The sequence below is a fragment of the Vulpes vulpes genome, chromosome 6, assembly GCF_048418805.1.
Source record: "Vulpes vulpes isolate BD-2025 chromosome 6, VulVul3, whole genome shotgun sequence".
NCBI lineage: Eukaryota > Metazoa > Chordata > Mammalia > Carnivora > Canidae > Vulpes > Vulpes vulpes.
The window spans coordinates 121,757,681-121,779,879 of record NC_132785.1 but is presented as its reverse complement, the minus strand read 5'-3'; the positions used below and the strand labels follow the sequence as shown (position 1 = coordinate 121,779,879).

At 51.1% G+C, this 22,199-nt stretch overlaps 1 long non-coding RNA gene across 1 annotated transcript; it reads left to right on the top strand.

Moving 5' to 3' along the window:
* Window positions 1-3,399: 3,399 nt before the first annotated feature.
* Window positions 3,400-21,935, top strand: LOC140599415 (uncharacterized). The gene is made up of 2 exons (XR_012002300.1): window positions 3,400-4,163; window positions 16,319-21,935. It is a non-coding gene; the product is annotated as an uncharacterized lncRNA (long non-coding RNA).
* Window positions 21,936-22,199: the final 264 nt, after the last annotated feature.

Genomic DNA, 22,199 nt, shown 5'->3' with positions numbered 1-22,199 from the left:
TAATTGTAAAGTTAAATGTCTACAGGAGCCAGAAGAAATACAAATGAGTGGTTCAGGAGGATATTAGGGAGTGGTGGGGACTGTGGCAAGCAAGAAGATGTGTCTGTATGCAGGTAGCATGATGGATTTGTTCTTGCAGAGTGTTGCCATGAATGAAATAGGACCTGTTTATTTTATTTTATTTTATTTTATTTTATTTTATTTTATTTTATTTTATATTTTATTTATTGCTAAATTTTATTCTTCAAGAGATGCTGGAATTCCAAATTTCTAGGTAAAATCTGCCCATTTTTATAAATGAGAAATAGATTTGGATTCTAAGAGAAAAAAAAAATACATGCCAAACACCAACTATGCCTGAAAACTGACTTTGGCTGAGGGCAAGAAGTTTGTACGCTTTGATCTAGGGGTACCATTTATTTTACAGAGGAGAAAGCTGAGACCCAAAGAAAGGGAACCAATCATTCCGTGCTCACAGTTTAAGGGCTTTCAGGTAAAGGAAGCTGGATTGCCAAAGTGCAGAATATTTGAACTCTCCGGGAAACCCATTTAGGTGCAGTCAGGGCTAACTGTGACAGTTAAAGTTTACTGGCCACTTGCTATGCTCTAGGTCAGACATCTATCTCGTGTGGTCGTTCCAGCTAACTGTTTTATCCACTTTGCAAATGAAGAAGTTGAGGCTCATGGATGACGAGTCCAAATAAAGCATAGGCCAGTTTGCAAGGGTTCCCTTAGCCTGTGCTCCTTCTGCTGCTGTTAGCTGTCTTAGGTAATGAGCCTCCTGTCCCAAACAGAGCCCCTACAGTGAAAAGGTTGCTATAGAGGATGGACAGGTAGAGCCAGATGCCCCTGGAGGCTCCTCGGAGATGAGGTTTCTTGACTTCAGCACTAATGGCATTTTGGTGGGTAGTTCTTTGTTTTAAGGGCTCTTCCTATGCATGGTGGGATGTTCAGGAGCATGCCTGGCTTTTCCCAGTGGTCTTCAGAATCCCTAGATGTCAGTAGCACCCCCCGCCCCCATTTGTGACAATCAAAAATGTCTTCAGACATTGTCAAATGTCCCCTGGGAGAAAAATGACCCTAACTTGGGAACCACTTCTTCAAGGTTTGAGATTCTCATACACCAGGGATTAGTGGTTATCTCATTAGCTTAGGAGCAGAGGCAGGGAAACAGAGTAGGATTGGTGGATCCTCCAGGGAGGGCCCCTGGAGCATGTGCATCATCTCATAGGGTCTCTTAGACGCTAGGAGAGAGGGCCATCACCCTTACTTCACAGTTTAGGATACAGACACTCCCAAGAGCTCAATGATTCACCCAAGTGACAAGGCCAAGTCATGGAGGACGTGATGAGCACATGCATGTCCTAACACACAGGGCTTTTTACTATATAAGAATATGCAGTGCATCCAAATCAAGAGAATAGAGAAAGATACCAAGGAACATTTAACAACAGGGAAAATAATAATGAAGACAAGGGCAGAAAGCAATGAACTGGTGACTAACACAATAATAAAAGTAGAACAATGAGACGCAGGTTGGCCTTTTGATTATATTCACAGGATCAATAGGAGAAAGAGTGTTCATAAGGCTGATGAAGGACAGATGCAAGTAAATTGAAATATAAACTTCTATGGAGAAAGTTTAAATGTTTGCTATGAAAGAACAAAAAGAAGGTCCGTAAAATGAAGAGACACTCATATTCTTCAAGAGCACTACTTAATGTTACAAAGACATCCGTTGTCCAAAGTTAAGCCGTTGTTTCAATGCAGGCCTCACCAAATCTCAGCTGGATTTTTGGGGGAACTTCATAGACTTGTTCTAAAACTTTCTTGCAAGAATAAAGATCGATGAACAGCTGAGTCAACTCTGAAACGAAAAGCAGGGTCGAGATGTTCCCTACCCAAGGACATACTGATGACAACAGTATGGAACAAAGAATGTGCCACTGAGGCCCTGGAACAGAATAGGAAGCTCAGAGGCTGAGCCATGTGTGCAGGGGGAAACGAAGCATGATAAAGTTGTCCCCACAAGTCAGCCGGGAAGAACGAAGAGTTTAGGGAGTGGAGTTGGAAAAACTGTCCCACCAAGTGGAGGCAAAGAGAAGCCTAGTGCTAATAATGCCACTTACAAAGGGGGGTTCCAGACAGAAGATGCTTAAATTTGAAAAGTGAGGTTCAAATACCAATAGGAAATAACATAGAAGAAGATAATAGAGCATTCTTGTGGGAACTCCTGGGCATGCGGGGGTGTGTGTGTGTCAACAGCACAGGCCATAAGACGAAAACAAAGATGGATTTGATCATACCACAAATGAAGGCTTCTGTTCAGTGAAGCACATTTTGGAACATGTTCACAGACAGGTAAACTGAGAGACAGACTGGCAATGTTGGAAACGGACAAGGGACTAACATTGAGGATACCCAAGAAATTTCTGCAAAACAAGCAAAAAAGAGGAACGACAAGGGAAAACAGGACCAAAGGGTGTAGAACAGACACCTCACACAAGAAGAGACCCCAAAGACTAACCAGCAAATGAAGACAATGCCCAAACTCAGCAGCAAACATCGAGGTGCTGAGTAAAACGAGAAAACACACAACCATCAGATTGGCAAAAACAAAAACACAGAAATCAGGATAATGCACGATGCTAGTGGGGAACGCAGAGATACAGAAAACCCTGTGCCTGGCTGGGGAGCGGGGACTTTTGGATGGTTGTGGTTGTCCTAGAGAGTGACCCGGCCGGCCCTGGTGTAACGGGGGTGTATATGTCCTCCCCACGACCGTGCAATTCCAGCCTGGCTATTATTTCTCCATGAAATTTTCACACATCTCTATCAGGTGACGTATGCAGGATATTCATCAAGGCTGTTGGGGTGTCCAGAGGCAGTCCAGTGGGGGTCCCGGGGGCATGGGTATGGAAGATGTGGTGGACAAACCCTGTGCAACACTAAGCAGGAGTTAACAGCATAATTACAGGTCTTTCAAAACCAGTGCTGGGTGTATAAATAAGAAGTGGGAGACCTATGGCCCAATACCACTTATGCAAATTCAACACTTGCACACAACTATGATGCATACGGGGCATGCGCACTGGAATGTGTGTGACTCTCCCTGTGGGAGAGGGCAGTGGGGGAGGGAATGAGGCCAAAAGAAAAGAAATAAGTGACTGAATCAAGACAGATGCCCTGAATTGACCGATGGTGAGTGTGAGCCACGAAATGAGGGTTGTGATGAACTCAACCAACATCTTTCCCTGAAGTTTTTTTTAAAAAAAATACATCGTTTTAAGAAAATAAAGCCGTCTGCCACTGTTACGCTGTTGGGGAATGGCCAGATTCCCCAGCCCACTTGTCATTTGCAAGCCTGACTTTCTCCATCCAAGCTGCAGCTCTGATCCTGATTTTGTGTCTTCCTCTCACGGCTCCTCCAGACATCACGGCTGTCATGTCGAATCTTCCTGGCCTTGCACGCTGTGTGGAAAATCAAGCCCCGTGTCTGCACAGCCGACGGTGGGTGTCTTGTCATGAACAAGCCCAGGAAATTCGGAATGATGTAATGGCCATGGGTCTTCTGGGTGAAAATGAGAAAAAGTCCTCACCTAGTATCCCTGCCAACATTTGCAGACCGTAAATAGGAACATTTACAGGCGAAAACTAGGCAGTCGCGATGTGGCTGCCATGGAAATCTCTGGCTTGGGAGGCATTTGGAAGAAAGGATAGAACAAAGGGCTGGGAGACATGCTTGTACCCATATTTTATCCCCTTACCCCCATCAGGGGCCTTGGGATTTTGTTTTTTGTTTTGTTTTGTTTTGTTTTTTTGGGTTTTTTTGGATTTTTTTTTTTTTTTTTTGCAAGGCCTCTAGATTTTGTGTGCTGTGGAGCGCACGGCTGAACCCCGGATCCAGAATCACGATGATGATCATATCGGCTGCTATTTATTTATGTATCTATTATCTGCTGTTTGCTGATTACCCACTTTGTGCCAAGTAGCAGGTTGGGACTGTCACAGATGTTGCTAATTCTTATGACTCCCCCATGTGGGGAAGGAGTTTGGATCCCAGTTTGACCGCAGAGAAGGAGAAAAGCAGCTCCCTGAGTTCTTGGAAGGCCCTCCGGACTCTCTTGCTGGGGTCGTCTATTCTCTGCGGCTGGCCGTGGCAGGTAAGCCTGGCTCGAATCCCTAAAGCAGAGTGCTGTGTGTCCTTGGGCAGGACCCTCAACCTCACTAGGGCACAGATTTCTCATTTAGCAAATGAGCAGAAGGTCCCTGCCCTGGTCACTTCACCAGGATGTTGATGTGTGTGTGTGTGTGTGTGTGTGTGTGCGGTGGGGGTCATCTGGGGGCTTATGAGATGTTCTTGTAATGAAAGAAGCTGCTGAAAACTTACTTTCAGGTTTTGTGCTATCCTAGGCATTCATCTCCAAGGTCTCGTTAATTTAAATTGCCTCCCCCCCTTTTATTTCCTATGCCCCCCTCCCTCGCCTATGACATGCGACACTTTCACTACCACACATGTGGTGCACGTACATCATGGGTGGTTACTATTATTGTCGTGATGACTACTGTTACTCGATTGCACACCAAGTTTGCGAGCATGAACAGGCACTTTATATGCATTATCTAAATATTCTGTGTGCGTAAGAAATGAAGAGGAAGACTTTGGCATAAGAGTGTCGGGGACATGGAGAGCCAGGCTCACAGTGACTTAGTGGTGACTCTTACCTGATGCTCTTCTATCTATCTGGGCTCCCTGTCCTTCCCTGGCATCCCTCAGGTGGCTCTTGTGAGTGGGCCGTTGGAGCATGACTTTGGGGTCAGGGGAGACCTGGGTTTGAGTCCTGGCTCTGCTAAGGACCAGCCGTGGGACCCTGGGTAAGTCACATATGTCTCAGATGAGGACAGCCACCTCCCGTCCCAGGGCTCCAGTGAGGGCCACATGCTTGCACGTGCCTGGTATGCAGTAAGCATTCAGTAAGTCCTAACTGCCTCCCTTTGATGTAAAACTTTGTGTATTTTCCTTCCCAGCATGGTTGTTCATTGGTCTTTCAGGGACACAGAGAGGCAAGTGAGAATAATAAAAAAACTTCAGATCCCATGGCGGTCAATTTTATGTGTCAACTTGGCTGAGCCACAGTACCCAGATAGTTGGACATTGCTGTGAAAGTGGGTTTTTGGTTCGTTTGTTTGCTTGCTTGCTTGTTTTTATGTGAGATTAATATTTAAATTAGTGGACATTGAATGAAGCAGATCCCCTGCTGCAATGTGGGTGGGCCCTGTCCAATCAGTCGAAGGCCTGCCTAGAGCAAAGAGTGAGCTCCCCTGAGCAAGAAGGAACCCCGCAGCAGGTGGACTTTGGTCTCCCACTGGAACTCCTCCACTAGGTCCCCAGCCTGCCAGCTTGTCCTGCAGATTTTATACAACAGGCCTCCATAGCAGTGTAGGTCAATCTCTCTCTCTCTCTCTCTCTCTCCCTCCCTCCATCCCCCCACCCCCCATCCTATTGGCTCTGTTTCTCTGGAGAACCCTACCACAGACTCCCAAGTCAAAACTCTGTGCTGTCTGGTGCCTCTCCCTGAAGAGGCAGCCTTGAAGAGCAATTTGTGGGCAGGTCGGCCCGGGATGCCTCAGGAGGCAGGCGAAGGACTCAGCACCAGCACCTCGGAGCTGCCTTGCTGAGCGGAGGGCTGTGTTTCCTGATAATGAGAAGCTGACCATGAGGCAGGAGGCATCATGGGATTTCCCCAATTTGTCTGAATAATGAAGTGTTGCCCTTCGCCTGCGTGGCTGACTATGAACAAAATCTGTGTTCTGGGCTCTATCCGCCATTTGGGGAAAAAGAGAAAAAAACACATTTGGATGTTTTATGAATGCTCCCATGAAAGTGTGCGCTGTGTTCATCGACTTCTTCCCTCCCCTAGAGCCTGCTAATTACCCGAAGTTATGTGCTACTCGTGCTCATTACCGTTGCTGCGGGTCCTCAGACATTACATTTCCAGGCTTTACCATTCTGAGCTTTGCTTTATCACAGGTTTCTCAACCTTAGCACTATTGACATTCGGGCCTGGACAATTCTTTGTCGTCTGGGGTCGTACCTAAGCGTTGCAGGATGTTCACCAGCATCCCGGTCTCTAACGGGGGCCCCCTTACCCATTAGTCTCAGCAGACGCAGTGTCTAAGGGTAGGGGCTTATGAAAAAATGGTTTAATCTTAAATAAATCCTAAAATCAGGAGAAAAAAACGAATATAATAATGACAAGGAATCTATAACAACGATTCCACTGTGGATTCTATTCCTCTTCACACCAACTCAGTTTTAAAATATGATTAAAATTTTTTTTTTCTTTTGAGGAAGGGCCCATGAAGATGAAAGAATGTACGGTCCAGGGAAGTCTTGACATACAGCCCTGCTTCTATGCACTAGGTGCCGTTAGCATTCCCCTCCCCGATTGTGACAACCAAAAATGTTTCTAGATATTTGCCAGGCGTGGGGCAGGTCGGGGACTGGGGTTGGGGGGCATTATGCAAAATCAGGCAGTTGAGAATCACTGCTCTACACTCTTCTATGCTATGTTAGTACTAATCCCTTAGTTGGGCAACAAGCATTCAGAGGGCACCTCCTGGGTGCTGGGTGCTTGCTCTGGGGACCAGAAGAATAGAAGACTAAGACCTTTTTTCCCACTCTGAGCTGCTTCAGGAGTGGCAGGAGAACCAGGGGAGGTGGGCAAATGGGCTAAGAATGTGCAGGACACATCAGTCCCACCGCTGGAGAGGCATTGCCTGGGGGAGTCAGGAAGGAGCCTCAGAAGTGGGTCTTCTGAACCTGGTTTTGGAAGGTGGGTGGAACCTCAGGTTGGAACAAAAAAGAGAAGAGGATCCTGGGCCTGCACATAAGCATACAGGGGTGAGATGGCACCCCGGGGTCTGCTTCTGGGGCCACTGCAAAGCATTAAGGGACAGACATAGACCCCTTTGTAATAAGCCTGCAATAGGTGCCTAGTTAGTTCCCTGGAAGCACAGAAATATTAATTTCTTCTTGCATCTCCTGAAAGATCCCGTTTCTTCTGTTGGCACCGACAATGACACATGACGTGAAATACCGCCGGCTCCGACCCCACGACCAGCCCCGTGAAGTCCAATTACAAAATTAACGTTGATTTCAGATTTATCAGATTCGAGTTTTGACTTTTGGCCAGAGGCAAACAGGGGCATGGTGTTATTACAGGCTCGTACTTCACCTTCTTGAGGAAGGAAAGGAAAGACACACGTCGTTTTGATGGGATCCAGAGCCAGCTGGGGGAGAGGCGCCCTATTTTATAATGGTGCTGCTGTCTAGAAGGAGTCCTGCCCAGGAGGCTGGTTAGTCTCTGGGCCCGTCATGCCAGCAGGGTGAAATAGGATGCGGTTCCAGGGCCGACACCAGCTTTTCCAGGGCCAGGGGATCTGCCCGTAGCAGGATGAAAGGCTCTTGGCACAATGCGAGCCCACGCAAGGGTGCATGGGAGCTGGGAGGGACAGCGCTTATGGAAATGTCAAGTTAGCTGCTCTTCCAGCTTTGCCCAAGAAGGGTGGGGACTGCCCTTCTCGGGGGACACATAAAGGCAGCCTAGAAACATCTCCACCTCCTTCTGTGACTGTTAATGTCACAGAAGCCCCTCCCCACATCCTCTGCTCCTTCCATGAACCATGCAATATGGATAGGACAAAGATTTTTTGGGGAGAAGGAGGTGTTGAGTCCCTCATCACCCTCTGATGGGGTGCACACAGGGAGAGGCAGGCTCTGTCCCTTTGAGTCGCTCTTCTGCCTCTGGAGTCCAGGGCCGTGGGAGAACAGTTGCACAGGATGAGGGTTGACCAGGCACAGTTGCACCTGCTTCTCATGTCTTTACTCCACGGCCAGCCCAACAACCTAGCAGGTGAGGGGCATAGAGCGAGCACTCGGCAGACACTTATTTGGACTCCTCGTTGCTAGAGCATCGGAGAAAATAATAGGCACGAGGAGCTGTGCCCCGAAGCTGATGCCTTAGAGGGGTTCACGAAGTAGGAGCTGGTGTTCGTGTGTATTATTAGCTTCTGCATTGGGACGGGACTCTGGTTGGAAGGATCTGGACACTGCAGAATGTGCGCCCTCAGTCTGCAGGGACAGGGGGCTGGTCTGTGTGATCCCTCAAGGGAGGGGGCCACCTCTGGACTCCAGTTGGAGCGCACGTGCCTTGCCCAAGGTCACACAATGAATTGCGGCAGAATTAGGGGTAGACTTGGGGCCACCTTTCCTCGTACCGGGAGCCCTTGGGTCATGGAGGAAGTCTCCCTGGGTTCAGACCACTGCCCCTCTCCTGCCCCTTACCCCGCTGTCTGGTCCCCAGAGGAGATTTGGATGGGTGGCTTTTGCATCCCCCCCCCCCCCCCGGCTAGGGGACAGTGACTGTCACTGGGAGGACCCAGCCCTACCTTCGCAGGTCCCCCATCTCTGGGTGCCCGGCCCCCCAACCCAGCATCTCCCAGAGAGCAGAGCCCGGTCGCCTCTGGCACCATCTGAAAAAATGAAAATAATTTAATACTTAGAAATGCAGCCTTCATTATCTCTCCCAGCAACAAGATCTGTCTACAAACCTGAGAAGTTCAGATTACCAAGTTTCCAGGCCTTTTTACCAACCCAATTCAAAAACAATCCTGGTTTTATAACTCAATAAAACGGACTCAAGAGCTTTCATGCAGAGCAGAGCAGATGGGAGCTCGCAGGCCCAGGGCTGGTGGGGGCGTGGGGTGGGGGGTAAGGATAAGTCTCCCCAGTCGGGTGTGGGGTGGGGAGCCACGGCCCGCAGGGCCCGGGCTGTCTTCAGGCCCAGGATCCTTGTATCGGGGGAAAACAGGCAGATGTGTCTGCTTCCACCTTTTATATAGGATTTACCCTCACAACAGGCTGAAGGGGCAGTGGGGCAGAAGCCCTCTTCTCTGTCACTGATGGGGAAATGAGGTGGGGGCCTGGTGCCAGGCAGGGTGGGCAGGCCTCTAGATTTTGCTGGACTCACCAGCCAGCCCGTGCTCCTCTACCCGGAGGGGGCACCCTGAGTGCCTGCCTGCCATCCTGGGCAGCACGTTTTCTGCAGGGTTTCTACCCAGGACAGCCCAGGGCACCATGTGTCTGGTGCTTGCCCGCTTTTCCTGAAGTCAGATGGCCCTGCTGGGTGGTGGGTGCTGTTGGATCTCTAAGAATGTAGCACCCCCCACCCCCACCCTCACCCCCAGTCAGTTTCCTTGGGGTATGGGGGAAATGAAGCTCTCCACTTTTCCACTGCAGGGTGATGTGTGGTTTCAGTGAGAGGAGGAGACGTGGGACTGGGGAAGAGGTTCTCTCCCACACGGTTTAGGGGGCGTGGGCACTGGTTCAGTCGTTGTCCACTGGGTGATTCGGAACCACAATAATTCAAACCTTTTGGTCCAGTAATTCTACTTGGTGGAATTGATCTTGGGGAGGAGTTTAAGCAAAAGGCAAAGATGTATGATGGAGGAAGTTCAGAACGACCCTGTGTGTGGGAGCGAAAATTCGCAAATACCAGCCATCGATAGAGGGCAGGTTCCACAAAGGTGCCCCCCTCTCCCCACTCAGGAAAATACTCTGCACCTGTTCCTGGTGTAGAGCATCAGCTAGGCTACCTTCAGGGACCCAGACTGAAACCTAGTCAGACATCACACACACACACACACGCACGCACACGCACACAACAAGTTATGTAACTCTACAGAGGACATAACTGGATTTTAGTAAAATCCTTACAATATGCATTGATTTATATATTTTATTAATATACATAAATAAATCTTGAAGTACACACCAACCAAATCGTTAACGCTGTGAGCATGTGGGGAAACGTTTTGCAATCCACTGAATCCATTTTATAGTGCTCGATTTAAAAAAACAAAACAAAACACAACTCTAGCTTGCATTAATTTCATAATCAGAACAAAAGTTGTTCCAGTTTAGAAAAGGGGAAAACCCACACAAACAAATGGAGAGAGCACAGAAAGAGCACAAGAATAGTTTGAACACACAGTAGGGGCTCAGTAAATGAGGTTCCGCCCACAGGGCCACTTGACACTATCACTCCCAAGTGGCACTTCGAAATTTATGTGAGCATTTGTCCTCTACTGAAAGCCCTCAGGTCCAGCAATATTGGGCCAAATTAAAATGGAAATATATGGGCAAAGTCAGTCTCATTGAGAGAAAAAAGAAAAGGAAAAAAAAACCTGACTATACATGTATATAAAATCCGTATTACAACATGCTGGGCTGGAAACCATAAATTGGAAACATGTGAAGTCGCCCTATATGGGCCTATAGATTGCAATTTTAATACATTGACTTGAAATTGAGCCATCTTCCTATGGCATCTGAGGATGGGACGGGGAGCGGCCGGCCAGGGGGAGCAGCCGCAGTGGCCCCGTGCTCTCAGGCACCTCTGTGGCCTCTCACTTCCATGCAAAGAAGTTTAAAAGGAACCTACTTGTCACCTCCCACCCACCTTCCCCATCTCCCAAGGCAAATGCCAAACAGATGTTCTCAAAGGGTGGAAAAATGAAATGAAAGGCACATTTAGGATTTATAGAGCTGAAAACCAAAAAACCAGTGGAAATTAGAACTCTGATGAGCACAAAGCTTGCCATTAATGGATTTCTTTCTTTCTTTCTTTCTTTCTTTTTTTCACCATACCAGTTGCAAATTGGCTTCCAGGTCCCAAAGCCGTCAGAGGCATATAGGAATGTGGCCTCTAGCGTGATAAAGTGATGGGTCTGAGCCCAGCGTCCAGGCCTTCAGGACCCGGCAGGAGCCTGCCTGTGCAGCCTGACTCATCTCCATGGCTCTCCGGGGTCCTCCCACCCCCCAAGACTGCCCACTCCGCTAACTCTCCGACACTGTGTCCTTGGTCCCCCTCAGTCTCCATCACTGTGTCCTTGGTCCCCCCTCTCTGTTACTGTATCGTTGGTCCCCCTCACTCTCCATCACTGTGTCCTTAGTCCCCCTCATTCTCCATCACTATGTCCTTGGCTCCCCTCACTCTCCATCACTGTGTCCTTGGTCCCCCTCACTCTCCATCACTGTATCCTTGCCCCCCTCACTCTCTGTCACTGTGTCCTTGGTCCCCCCCACCCTCCAACACTATGGTCCTCGGTCTCCCCACTCTCTAGCATTCCCTCCTTGATTGTTCCCTTCTCTGAACTGACATCACCATCCACGAGGCCCAGCTGACTGCATGTGGTGAGGTACAGATGGGCATTTATCCCAGTCCATCCTGCCCGTATGATGTAGTCCCCTCTGTCTAGCAGGCTTCACTGGTTCTGAGAAACCTCTCGCAAACTTCAAGACTCAGGAGAAAGTCCCCTCTTCTCGTAGGCTCCTCTCAGCCCAGGAGAGGACACCGTCATCCCTTCCCACACCACACTGCCTCTGCTGTCAGGCCTGCCTCCCCGCGGGGAGCCTCCTGGAGGCAAGGACCACGGTCACTTCCACTCTGGCCTAGAGGGTGTGGTCCGTGATGAGAATTCCCACCGGCTTCTCCTTCCCACGGAGCAAGAGTCTGCGCTTTACTGAATGAATGGATGCAGCAGGGTCTTTCCCAGAGGTTCACCCTGTCCTCCTCACCCCACAGGGGATCACCTTGAGCCCCTCGGGTGGGTGATATGAGGCAATTCCGGGAGGAAGCAGATTGCCGTTATCTAGATGTCCTGGGCCTGCCCTCCCTCTAGGGGCTTAATGAGACTTCCTCTGCTCTCATCCATTTCTGTTTTACGCTGTTGAAACAGGAAAGTCAGAGAGGTGAGGAGCTCTGCCCAAGGTCACCTTCCATGGGGACCTGGGAACCAGGGCTTGGGGACCAGGGTGGGGAGAGACCCTGGGCTGGGTGCGCCTGGAAGGAGAGGGCAATCAGCAGGCGGGGCGCCCAGAGAGAGCCAGAGCTGACCGCAGGGCAAACGTGCACTTCACGTTCATGATTGTCTTTGTGAGCAAATGCCCGCTTATCTTCCAGGACCTGGATTCTGGGAATCCTTGAATGTGATGTGATTTCCCTCACAATAGCCCGATAAAAGCGCAAAGATGTTTTATCCCCATAAACACTCCTGATCATAATGGAGGAAGATAGGAGTAATGTTCACCTCCAAGGAAAGCCGAAGCTTAGAGGTGTTACTAGTTTCCCAAATGACCTCAGGGGGCTGAGTCCGGATTGGACCTGGGCGAGGACAGCGGGGCGCCCGCTTTTCCAAGACCAGGTCACATCCCGGGTCAAGATAAAGGGCACAGCCATGTGGATTCAAGCCCCTCTTTGTGGGTCTCTCTCCTGCTCTTCTCCCCGCAAGTGCTGCATCCTGGGGGGGCAGCCAGGAAAGCCAGCCCCAGGCATTGAAGGGAAGGGGTTCCCCCTGGACTGCCTTGGCCCCTGAGCTGAGCTGGAGGTCAGGGACAAAGGCAGCTGCCACCCGAGGGGGGACCAGAGGTCTGAACCCCGGGAGCCAGAGGGGGCCCTGGTGGGGCTGGGGGGTGGCCTCTGAGATGGGGTGAAGGGCAAGGCTGCCCCTGACTGCAGAGCTGGTGTGGGGGGCAGAGGGTGCCTGGGTGATGGGGGGACCAGAGCCAGCAGGGCAGAGACCGTGCCCCTCTTTCCTCCCGCCGTCCCCTCCCCCTTGTGTGGCTCCTGGGTTGCTCACAGGAAAGCTGACCCCCAGCGGCTCTAGGAGTGATGCCTGCACACCCAGTCCCAGCATGTGCCACCATGCCCATGCCCATGGACCGCCAATAGAGAGGAGACAAATAAGTGACGCGGTCACTTCCTAACTGTCTGACTTCTGGAAGTTTCCTTCCTGAACCAAGTCTATGAACTGGGCTAGTGCTGGTCCTGTGATTGCTTTGGGCATTCCCAGAGCTAATGATGTGGATGCAGCCAGCCTGGCACCTGCAGGCACTCATGCAAAGGCAGTGAGTCTTCCCTTCCCTTCCCTTCCCTTCCCTTCCCTTCCCTTCCCTTCCCTTCCCTTCCCTTCCCTTCCCTCTTCCCTTCCCTTCCCTTCCCTTCCCTTCCCTTCCCTTCCCTCTTCCTTTCCCTTCCCTTCCCTTCCCTTCCCTTCCCTTCCTTCCCTTCCCTTCCCTTCCCTTCCCTCCCCTCTTCCCTTCCCTTCCCTCTTCCCTTCCCTTCCCTTCCCTTCCCTCTTCCCTTCCCTTCCCTTCCCTTCCCTTCCCTTCCCTTCCCTTCCCTTCCCTTCCCTCTTCTCTTCTCTTCTCTTCTCTTCTCTTCTCTTCTCTTCTCTTCTCTTCTCTTCTTTCTTTCTCTTCTCTTCTCTTCTCTTCTCTTCTCTTCTCTTCTCTTCTCTTCTCTTCTCTTCTCTTCTCCTCTCCTCTCCTCTCCTCTCCTCTCCTCTTCCCCTTCCCTTCCCTTCCCTTCCCTTCTCTTCCCTCTTCCCTTCCCTTCCCTTCCCTTCCCTTCCCTTCCCTTCCCTTCCCTTCCCTCTTCCCTTCCCTTCCCTCTTCCCTTCCCTTCCCCTTCCCTTCCCTTCCCTTCCCTTCCCTTCCCTCCCCTCTTCCCTTCCCTCCCCTCCCCCCTCTTCCTTTCCCCCTTCCCTTCCCTTCCCTTCCTTTCCCTTCCCTTCCCTTCCCTTCCCTCCCCTCCCCTCCCTCCCTTCTTCCTTTCCCCCTTCCCTCCCCTCCCCTCCCCTGCCTTCCCCTCTTCCTGTCCCTCTTCCTTTCCCTTCCCTTCCCATGAATCACTTGGAAAACCTTGTGCACCATCCTTCTCTCCCTGCTAGAATCTGAACATACAGAAAGACAAGGATTTCCATTTGCTTCATTCTCTCACCAACAGGAACAGAGCCTGGGTGTCCAGTTACACTTAGTAGACACTTAGGTTGAATAATGAAATAGGAGAATTTAAATGTCTTCCTTCCCGTGTTCTCTCCCTCCCTCCTTCCTTCTTTCGTAGAACATTCACCAATGGCTTCTATGTTCCAGGTGTCATTTAAAGCACTGGAAACTATGGGCATGTTAACTTCTAGCTGCAATCGTCTTGCTCGTCAGCCCTGGGGCCTCAGAGGTGTGATCTGGTTCTTCCCTTGCGGTCAGACCATCTGGGGTCAGGTCCCAGCCCCACCACGAACGGGGCATGTGCTTTTTGGATAATTTTTTTCACTCTTGCATTCATTCATCTGGCAAATCTTGAATCAGGCTGTGTGTCCAGGGCTTTGTTCAAGACTGGGATAAATCGATCCACGCCCTCATTCACTTTATAGTCAATTCATTTAACGTCAGCTACGTAACTCAACATCCCTGAGGATAAGGTTACTCATCTATGAACCGGGTATAACAATCCTGGTTGTCAAGGTTACAGTGGAAAAAGCCACTGAGACAAGTGCTTTGTCAGGCACATCCCTCTTGTCAAAAGCGGTGATCATGAGAGGGCTGTGGGTTCTGCAGCATGAAGACGATGTAATTAATTCCTCATCTAATGAAGCTTGCCTCCCACTGGCTCTATGCCGAACTGTCCTACATGCTTTCCTGATATGAACTCATCTAACCGTCTAACAGCCCTGGGAAGTAGTGTTGTGCCCATTTTATAGATGGGGAAACCAGGGAAAGGTGAGGATATGCAATTTGCCCAAGATCACACAACCAACAGAGGGCAGAGCCGGGATTCTGATGCTGCCACCTGACTCCAGAGCTCTGCTCTTGACCATGATGAGATGATGTGGAGAGCAGGGGGGGGAACGGGGACCCAACGCTGCAGAGCAGCAGGAGTCTGGGGGCAGTGGGGCTGGAAAAGTGTTGTGTGGGGGTGGAAAAGGTGGTTTGCAGGGGCTTAGACCTTGCTTTGCATGACTTTACATGAGACTGAAAAAATGTCCACATCAAAGAGTGGAGGGGAGACCCACCTCTACCCAGGTGTAAATGCAATTGGAGGGTGTGGAGGGAGAAGCACCCTGTGGAGGGATCTCTGCACCCTACCACGCAGGGGGTCTGCACATCAGCAGCACCAGCCTCACCTGAGAGCTTGTGAAAAATGCCTAATCTTGTCCCCAGCCCGGGCCCACTGCATTAGACCCTGCCTGTCACGACGTCTCAAGGCATCATGTGCCCTGGTGTGAATGTGATGGTCCCAGAGCGTGAGCACCTGGGGCATGTGGGGGTCGTGTCTAAAGCCAAGTCCAGGACAAGAAGATCTTGGAGGAGAAGGCCTTCCCTGGCCACCCTCTGCAAGGCCATTTTATTCTTGACTTCCCTGATGTAGGATTTTTTTTTTTTTTTATACCCATTACAGAGTTAATTAACTCTTTTGCAGCTCATACCGTTTACCATTTTTCATCAATCCTGTCATGTAGATGCATTATTTTGGCTCTTTGTCATGATTCTTATTTTACGAATTTGAACATTGAGGCCAAAAAGGTCAGTGCTTGTCCACTGTCAGCCAGCTCATGAGTGGGAACGTCAGGATTGGAACCCAGAGCCTACCACCCAGAGCCATGCCTTAGTCACTCGACTACCCTGTTTTGGAACACCCGGCTCTCTGCTGGGCACTTTTCCAGGAACATTATGCTTGCAGCCACCAGGCAGGGGCACATGCACAGCTCTGTTGGTAGAAGCTGAGAGCAGTGTCCCTCCCATCCCTTCCCCCTGCACCCCCTCTTGGTTACTGATGGGGGCCCTTGGCACACCCTTCCCGCTCTCCTGTTTTTCCCAGTTGTCTGTTGGTATTTCACTGGGGTGCTCCTGAAGAGCAGCATCTGAGTGTTTCACAAGCCGAATGTTGGACAGATGCCTCCAAACGTCTGGAGAAATGCAATGAGGGGTGCACTCGGGTAATGAAGCCGAAAGCTCTCAGAGTCAATGGCCTTTGGGGCTTGATTAGCAGAGACTCACACTTTGCTGCAGAATTGGCAAATAAAACGGAGCTTGGAACTAATGCAGGGTGAATTTATAAAACTTTGGAACATTCAGTCAGGAAAAGCCAGCTTCCCTCAGCTTGGCAGAAACCCAGAAAAGCCCCTGGAAGCTCGCTGACCCCTCCTGGGGTCTGCTGGGAGGGAGTGGAAAGACTTTGAAGGAGGGGGTTCCAGTCTTGGCCTTGGCGAGTCTTTGCTATGATCCTTTGGCCAAGTGTCCTAACCTCTTGGAGCCTCAAGCTTCCTCATCTGTAAAAGGGGTGAGTGTCCCCTACTTCATAGCATCTTGGGAGGAGTCAATGAAATGCTGTGCATAAAACGTGGCATTGTCAGCTCTTGTGTTCTTCACTCTCTGTTATGTTTTTTTGTTTTTGTTTCTGTTTTCTTGCCTCCCAAGGCCCCACGGTGCTCCAGATCTACTCCCTGTTGCTATGACCTGGAAGGTTGCTCCCATGGACTTCACGACCCAGCCTCCTTCGCTCTGTGGCTTCAGCCAATGGGAGGCTCTCGTAGCGACGCTGAGGGTGGCTGTGGAGAGAGGCTGGCGTATTTCTCCTCTACTCTTTTCTGGCTTCCGTCTGGGCCTTCGGTGGCATCTGAGTCCTTCTGGAGCTACGACTCCCCCCAGCAACCCTCTGCCAGGCTCCAGCTCTCATGGGGCTCCAGCCCCAACAGGTGGTACTGTGTCCTCTGGTGCAGGTCCTCTTGCCTTCCCCATGCTCTGCAAATCTTCATTTCGCTCCTGGGATTCCAGCCGCAGCATGTGCCGTGTCCGGCCAGGCATCTCTGTATGTTGTTCTCAATAATGTCAGGTTTAACTCTTCTTCTAGTTCCACCTCTGCTGCCAGCGGCCCATGTGGGACCTGAGATGAGCCTCTTCTGCTGCCAGAGACTGTTTGCTCTCCCCTCCGTAGGATAAAAAGGCGGATAAAAAGGCGATAGGTAAACAGTCTGGCCTCCTGCCAGCTCCAACCCAGTCTGTGCTCTGGGAGGGGGAGCAGCTTAGCCAATGGTGACTCTGGGATGGGAAACTGAGGGGTGGAACCCGGCCCCTCCTTTGGGGAGGAAAGAGGCCTGCGGTTGTGTGGTTGGGTTAACTCTGTGCGAAGTCTTAGGGACTCCGGTTTGGCCTCAGATCTAAGCCTTGCTCTCTAATAGGCTGTTCCAGTAAAGCTGACGCCACAGTGTAAGATTACGAGGTCCCTGCTGCCTCCACACTCAAGAGGGCAGGAGTCGCTGGTCCCACGGTCCCCAGCAAGCACCTCTCCGAGACCAGTCAGTTCCCCCACACATAACAAGGGTGCTACCAAATGCTCTCCTTGCTGGAAAGTTCTGCAAGTCCGTGGACATTGGAACCCGCATTGGAGTATGGGAGCAGGGGTTTTGATCCTGTCTTCCCAACAAGCCCTCAAGGTGGGTGACCAAATCTGTTCATCCTGAGATGGATGGGCCCGTACCCCCGGCTCCCAGCCTCATGCTCCTTCTACATCACATGCTTGATAAACATATTCTGAGGACCTGGTCCCCTTGGCAGTTCAGGTCCTGTGGAGAGTCATTGCCTAGGCAGACTTGGGGTGCCGAGGGATTGCTGTAGGTAAAGTCTGTGCCGGGTGAGGAGGCAGGAATTTCAGGTAGGGCCTCAGACCCCGATGAGCTTCTGGTCAAGTCTTGGCGAGCCCAGTGGAGAGCTCCAGAATGAAGACTGCATGCTCAGGAGTCTTGTGTTGGGCACAAGTGGCCAGGCCCTATTACCCTGTGGAGACCAGTTATGGGCTGGGACCTGGCCCGGAGCTGCCTGGTCTCAGGTGAGAGGCTGAGCTGGAGCTGGGTGGCACCAACGGCTGACAGCTGGCAGGTCAGTGCTCACCTTAGGCAGACCTGCAAGTTCTTTCTTCCAGATAGCCCTGAACAGCTCGCCTCCCGCCTCCCTGGCCAGCCACCGGGCCATCTGCTTCATGACAGCCGGAGGAGACCTGTAGGTGGCAAGCAACCCTGGTGACCCCAGTCCACCAGCCATGAATAGCCTTAGATCATCAGAGCTGGGAGGGCCCTTAACAGTAAATATTTTAGGTCTGCTACAAATGTTCCACTCTACCGTTGCGGGGCCAGAGCAGTCATGCATGCTGTGTAAGTGAATGGCTGTGTCGGTGCCACTAAGACTTGACAAGATTGGGCCTGCAGGCGGCAGTTTTCTGACCCCTGATCTGGGGTACACTTGCCTGTTTACAGGGGAAGATGGAGGCCCAGAGAGAGTGGGGACCAGACTAAAGGTCAAGCAACAGGTGGTCCGGGAACCAGCAAGGAGTTAGGAGGCTTGACCCTGATCTGCATGCCTCTTTTCAGGATGCTTCTGGCAGGCAGGCATCATTCCCCTGCTAACAGAGAACGTTCTGGCTAGAGTGGGGCTCACCATGATACAAGGTGCGTGGGCCCTCTAACTCGAGTCATTTGCCTCTGCGTCGACAAACACCAAATCCTGACCCGCTGCTTCTGGATGTTGAGCCTAGGTCACCTTTCCTCAGTCCTCTCATCTGTAAAGTGGGTAGACCAGCAGTACCTCCACTTAGGTCGGTGAGGATCTACAAGTTAATACCTATGAAGAAGCCAGGGATGCGTAAGGAGGCATTTTGTCACTGTGCATCAAATAAAACAGAGGGTGGGACACCCGGGTGGCTCAGAGGTTGAGTATCTACCTTTGGCCCAGGGCATGATCCTGAGGTCCCGGGATCAAGTCCCGCATTGGGCTCCCTGCATGGAGCCTGCTTCTTCCTCTGCCTGTGTCTCTGCCTCTCTCTCTCTCTGTGTGTGTGTGTGTTTCATGAATAAATAAATAAAATCATTTTAAAAAATAAAATATAATAAAACAGAGGGTGAACCTCCACTGGAGAAGAGACCAGACCCAGACCCAGAGGATGAATCACCCAGAGTTGGGGTGGCTTTCACACGTAGGAGCAGCACACCCCTCAGCAGAGGGGTCAGAAGGCCCAGCAACTGCTCTCCTTGCTAGTCGGAGAAGTTGGCATCCAGAACCCAGCTCCGGTCCCAGCTGGGGAAGAGAGCAGGGAAGAGCCGGGGTCCCCTTCCTGTCCAGGCTCAGAGTCACGAGACCCCGGTTACTTGTTTCTATCACCAGTGCGCTAGGGATCTGCTCCAGGAGCGGTCCAGCATCCAGGTGGGTGCCCCATGGCATCTGGGTGGCCGCCCAGGCCACATCCCTGTGACCCAGCCTGGGGCAGCGCCCCGTGGGGACCTTGTGCAGCCCGATCCCAATCTGGTTCTGGAGTATGACTCGCTCAGCACGCACGACCCTGCCAGAGCCGTGTGCCTGGGTGTGAGCCAGAGCCCAGGGTGCCTCAACCATTGTTTACCTAATTTAAAATCAAATTGCCATGAGACAAACCCAAACTCTTAAATCCGTAGCTACTAATGATTTTCCTTAACTCAATCCTCTTCTTGCTTGAATACGTTTCCTGAAGAGGGAACCATATATATACATATAAACAGAAAAACCACGTCCTTTGTGAGTAGAAAGAAGTATTAAAAATAGGCAAAACGAAAACGAGGACGCGTCCTTCAAGCTGTAGGCTTTTGTGTTTTGTCTGCCGAAGGCTGTGACTCTGAGATAAGCTCTCCCTCCATTGGAACAGGGACAAACAGGTGTCAGAGGGGCCTTGGGAACAATAGTGCCAACCTGAGCCCATCTCGACCCCTGAGAGGATCGGAAAGGCAGCAGCTTTCCCACGGGTGATGCTCTGCTCCTCCTGGCGACAGGTGTGCTTGTGTGTGTGTGTGTGTGTGTGTGTGTGTGTGTGTGTGTGTCGGGTGGGGGGGAAAACTCCATTGCTGACACGCTCCTGCTTCTGGGTGACTCTGCCCTGGACACAGAGACAGAGGGAGCTATGCACCCTGGGCGTTTCTTTTGCAAAGGGGACAGTTTTACACAAGACCGTGGACACCATCCGTGACAATGTCCCAACTCCAGAGCGGTCACGGACACATGGTTAGGGCCCTGGGCAAGTCAGTGTCTCACCTGGACACACCTGAGGTCACTCCAGTGGTGACCAAGTGTGCCAATGGGGACCCCTATGGTTTAGTGGCAAGAGCCCCAGTTGGGGGACAGAAGAGACATGGTTTTTGACGCCTGCTCCTTCTTATTAGCTGTGCGGCTTTTGTGAGGTCACCACTCGCTGTTTGAGTCTCACTTCTTCACGACAGTCCCTACTTCAGCAGGTGTGTGCCGGAATCGGAAGATGGATCATTCTGGCCACTTAGCACGCAGCCGATTGCTAAGGAAGGGGTGCTGAGCGAGCAGGGCCGGGACCGCCAAGGCCCGGCGGGTTCTCCAGCTCACCGGGCTCCCTTGCGGGGATGGGGGCTGGCCACCCCGTCACACAGCCCAGGAAGCCGAGACCCAAGAGTTAGGGCGCTTCACCCAAGGTCACGCCCCGGGCAGAAGCCAGAGTGGCAATTCTCCCGGGCTCTGGGCCTCCAGCTCCTTCCCGTGATGCCACACTGCTTCTAGAATTTCAGTCCGCTTGCACTTGGGTCTGGTTTTTATGGCCTAGGTTTTGTATTTTCCTTTTGGAGACTCTGGGAAAAGCTTGGTCTTTCCGCTGACTTGGAAGCCGTAATTACCGTATTCACTGGAGAAGGCTCTAGGTTCACTGGGGCACATAAAAAGCTGAGGCAGGCCCCGGCCGGGAAGGTCTGGGGAGAAACAGAATGCCCCCTTTCACCTGGAGACTAACTGCACTCCTGCTTTGGGGATAAATATTGATCTGCACATCTGAGGTTAGAACCAGAGTTTGCAGCGAATCAGGCTCTTGGGGAGGCGTAAAGGGCCCTAAGCACAACGCTTGGCTCAGTCTGGGAGGCCTAATCGAGCTCTCCACTACCCCTGCCTTCGGGCCAAAAGCACCAGGACCCAAATACCAAGCACTTATTAGCCTTGTGCACGGAGAGTGCACAAATGCTCAATTTATCAAAGGAAATGGTCCGGTAACCCCCAGGTTTTTTAGACTGAACCTGGATTAACCATTTGGAGAAGGACTGAGTGTCGAGGCAGAAGGAAATGAAAATTTAATGAGCACCTACTGTGTGCTAGGTACTGGACATTGGATAATCATTTCTCTTTGTTGTCAAAATGGACAGGAGGGCGTGACTCCCTGCTTTGTACAAACAAGGAAGCAGAGGCTCAGCTACGATGAGCTCCTTGCCCCGGATCCCATGGCGAGGAAGGGGGTGGGTATCAGGGAAGTGTTTGGAGAGTCACAGGCATCTCAGCCTCTCCCACTGCCCTGGCCCTGCTCGCCCATGGGGAGCTGCCCGCACCAGTTATCATGGGGAGGCGATGGAGGAGGGAGGCAGCCCTTCCTGAACTGCGCTGTGGGGGAGTGGGCAGGAAACGTGGATTTCTGCAGCAGGCCTTAGCAGGGCTCTGGGATTAGCCCAATTACATGTTTGCACCTTTCCAAGGTGTGAAGAGGAAAGACAGATCTCCTTCCTTCATCCCCACACCCAGTCTTAAACTGGTTTTGTTGCTAACTGGGAAACTAGCCCTGTCTGGGCATCTCATTTAGCTGCTGAATGGAAATAGCTGGAGCCTCAGCAGTGATGGGGAGTGGGAAAGGGAACAGGATTATGCTGGAACTTTCATTAGGGGGAAGGGTCCATCCACCCATTGATCCACCATCCATCCATCCATCCATTCATCCACCTGTTATCCATTCATCCACCCACCTGTTATCTATCCACCATCCATCTATCCATCCATCCATTATTCTGCTACCATCCATTCATCCATTGATCCATCATCCACCCATCCCTCAATCCATTCATCCACCTATTATCCACCCAGCATCTCTCCATCATTTGTCCATCTATCTACTCATCGTCCATCCATCTCAAGGCAGGCTGGAGTGGAAGCTTTCACTGCTGAAGTCTGGAAGTCCTGGGAACCATCCTGGGTCTCCAGCTTAACCTCATATGTGATATTAAACAATCAGTGTCACCCCTCTGAGCCTCTGTTTCTGCATCTGCCAAGCACAGCTGATAATACCTCCATCATGAGGGTGTTCAAGCAGCATTCATGTGAAGAGGCTCATTAAGTGCCCACTACGGAGGGTGTTACATAATTGGCACTCAGTAAATGTTGATTTCATCAACTTTCTTGTCAAGGACCTGGGGCTTATTCCTTCTTTCCTCCATTCCATTCCTTCTTTTTTTTTTTTTTTTAAAGATTTTATTTATTTATTCATGAGAGACAGAGAGAAGCAGAG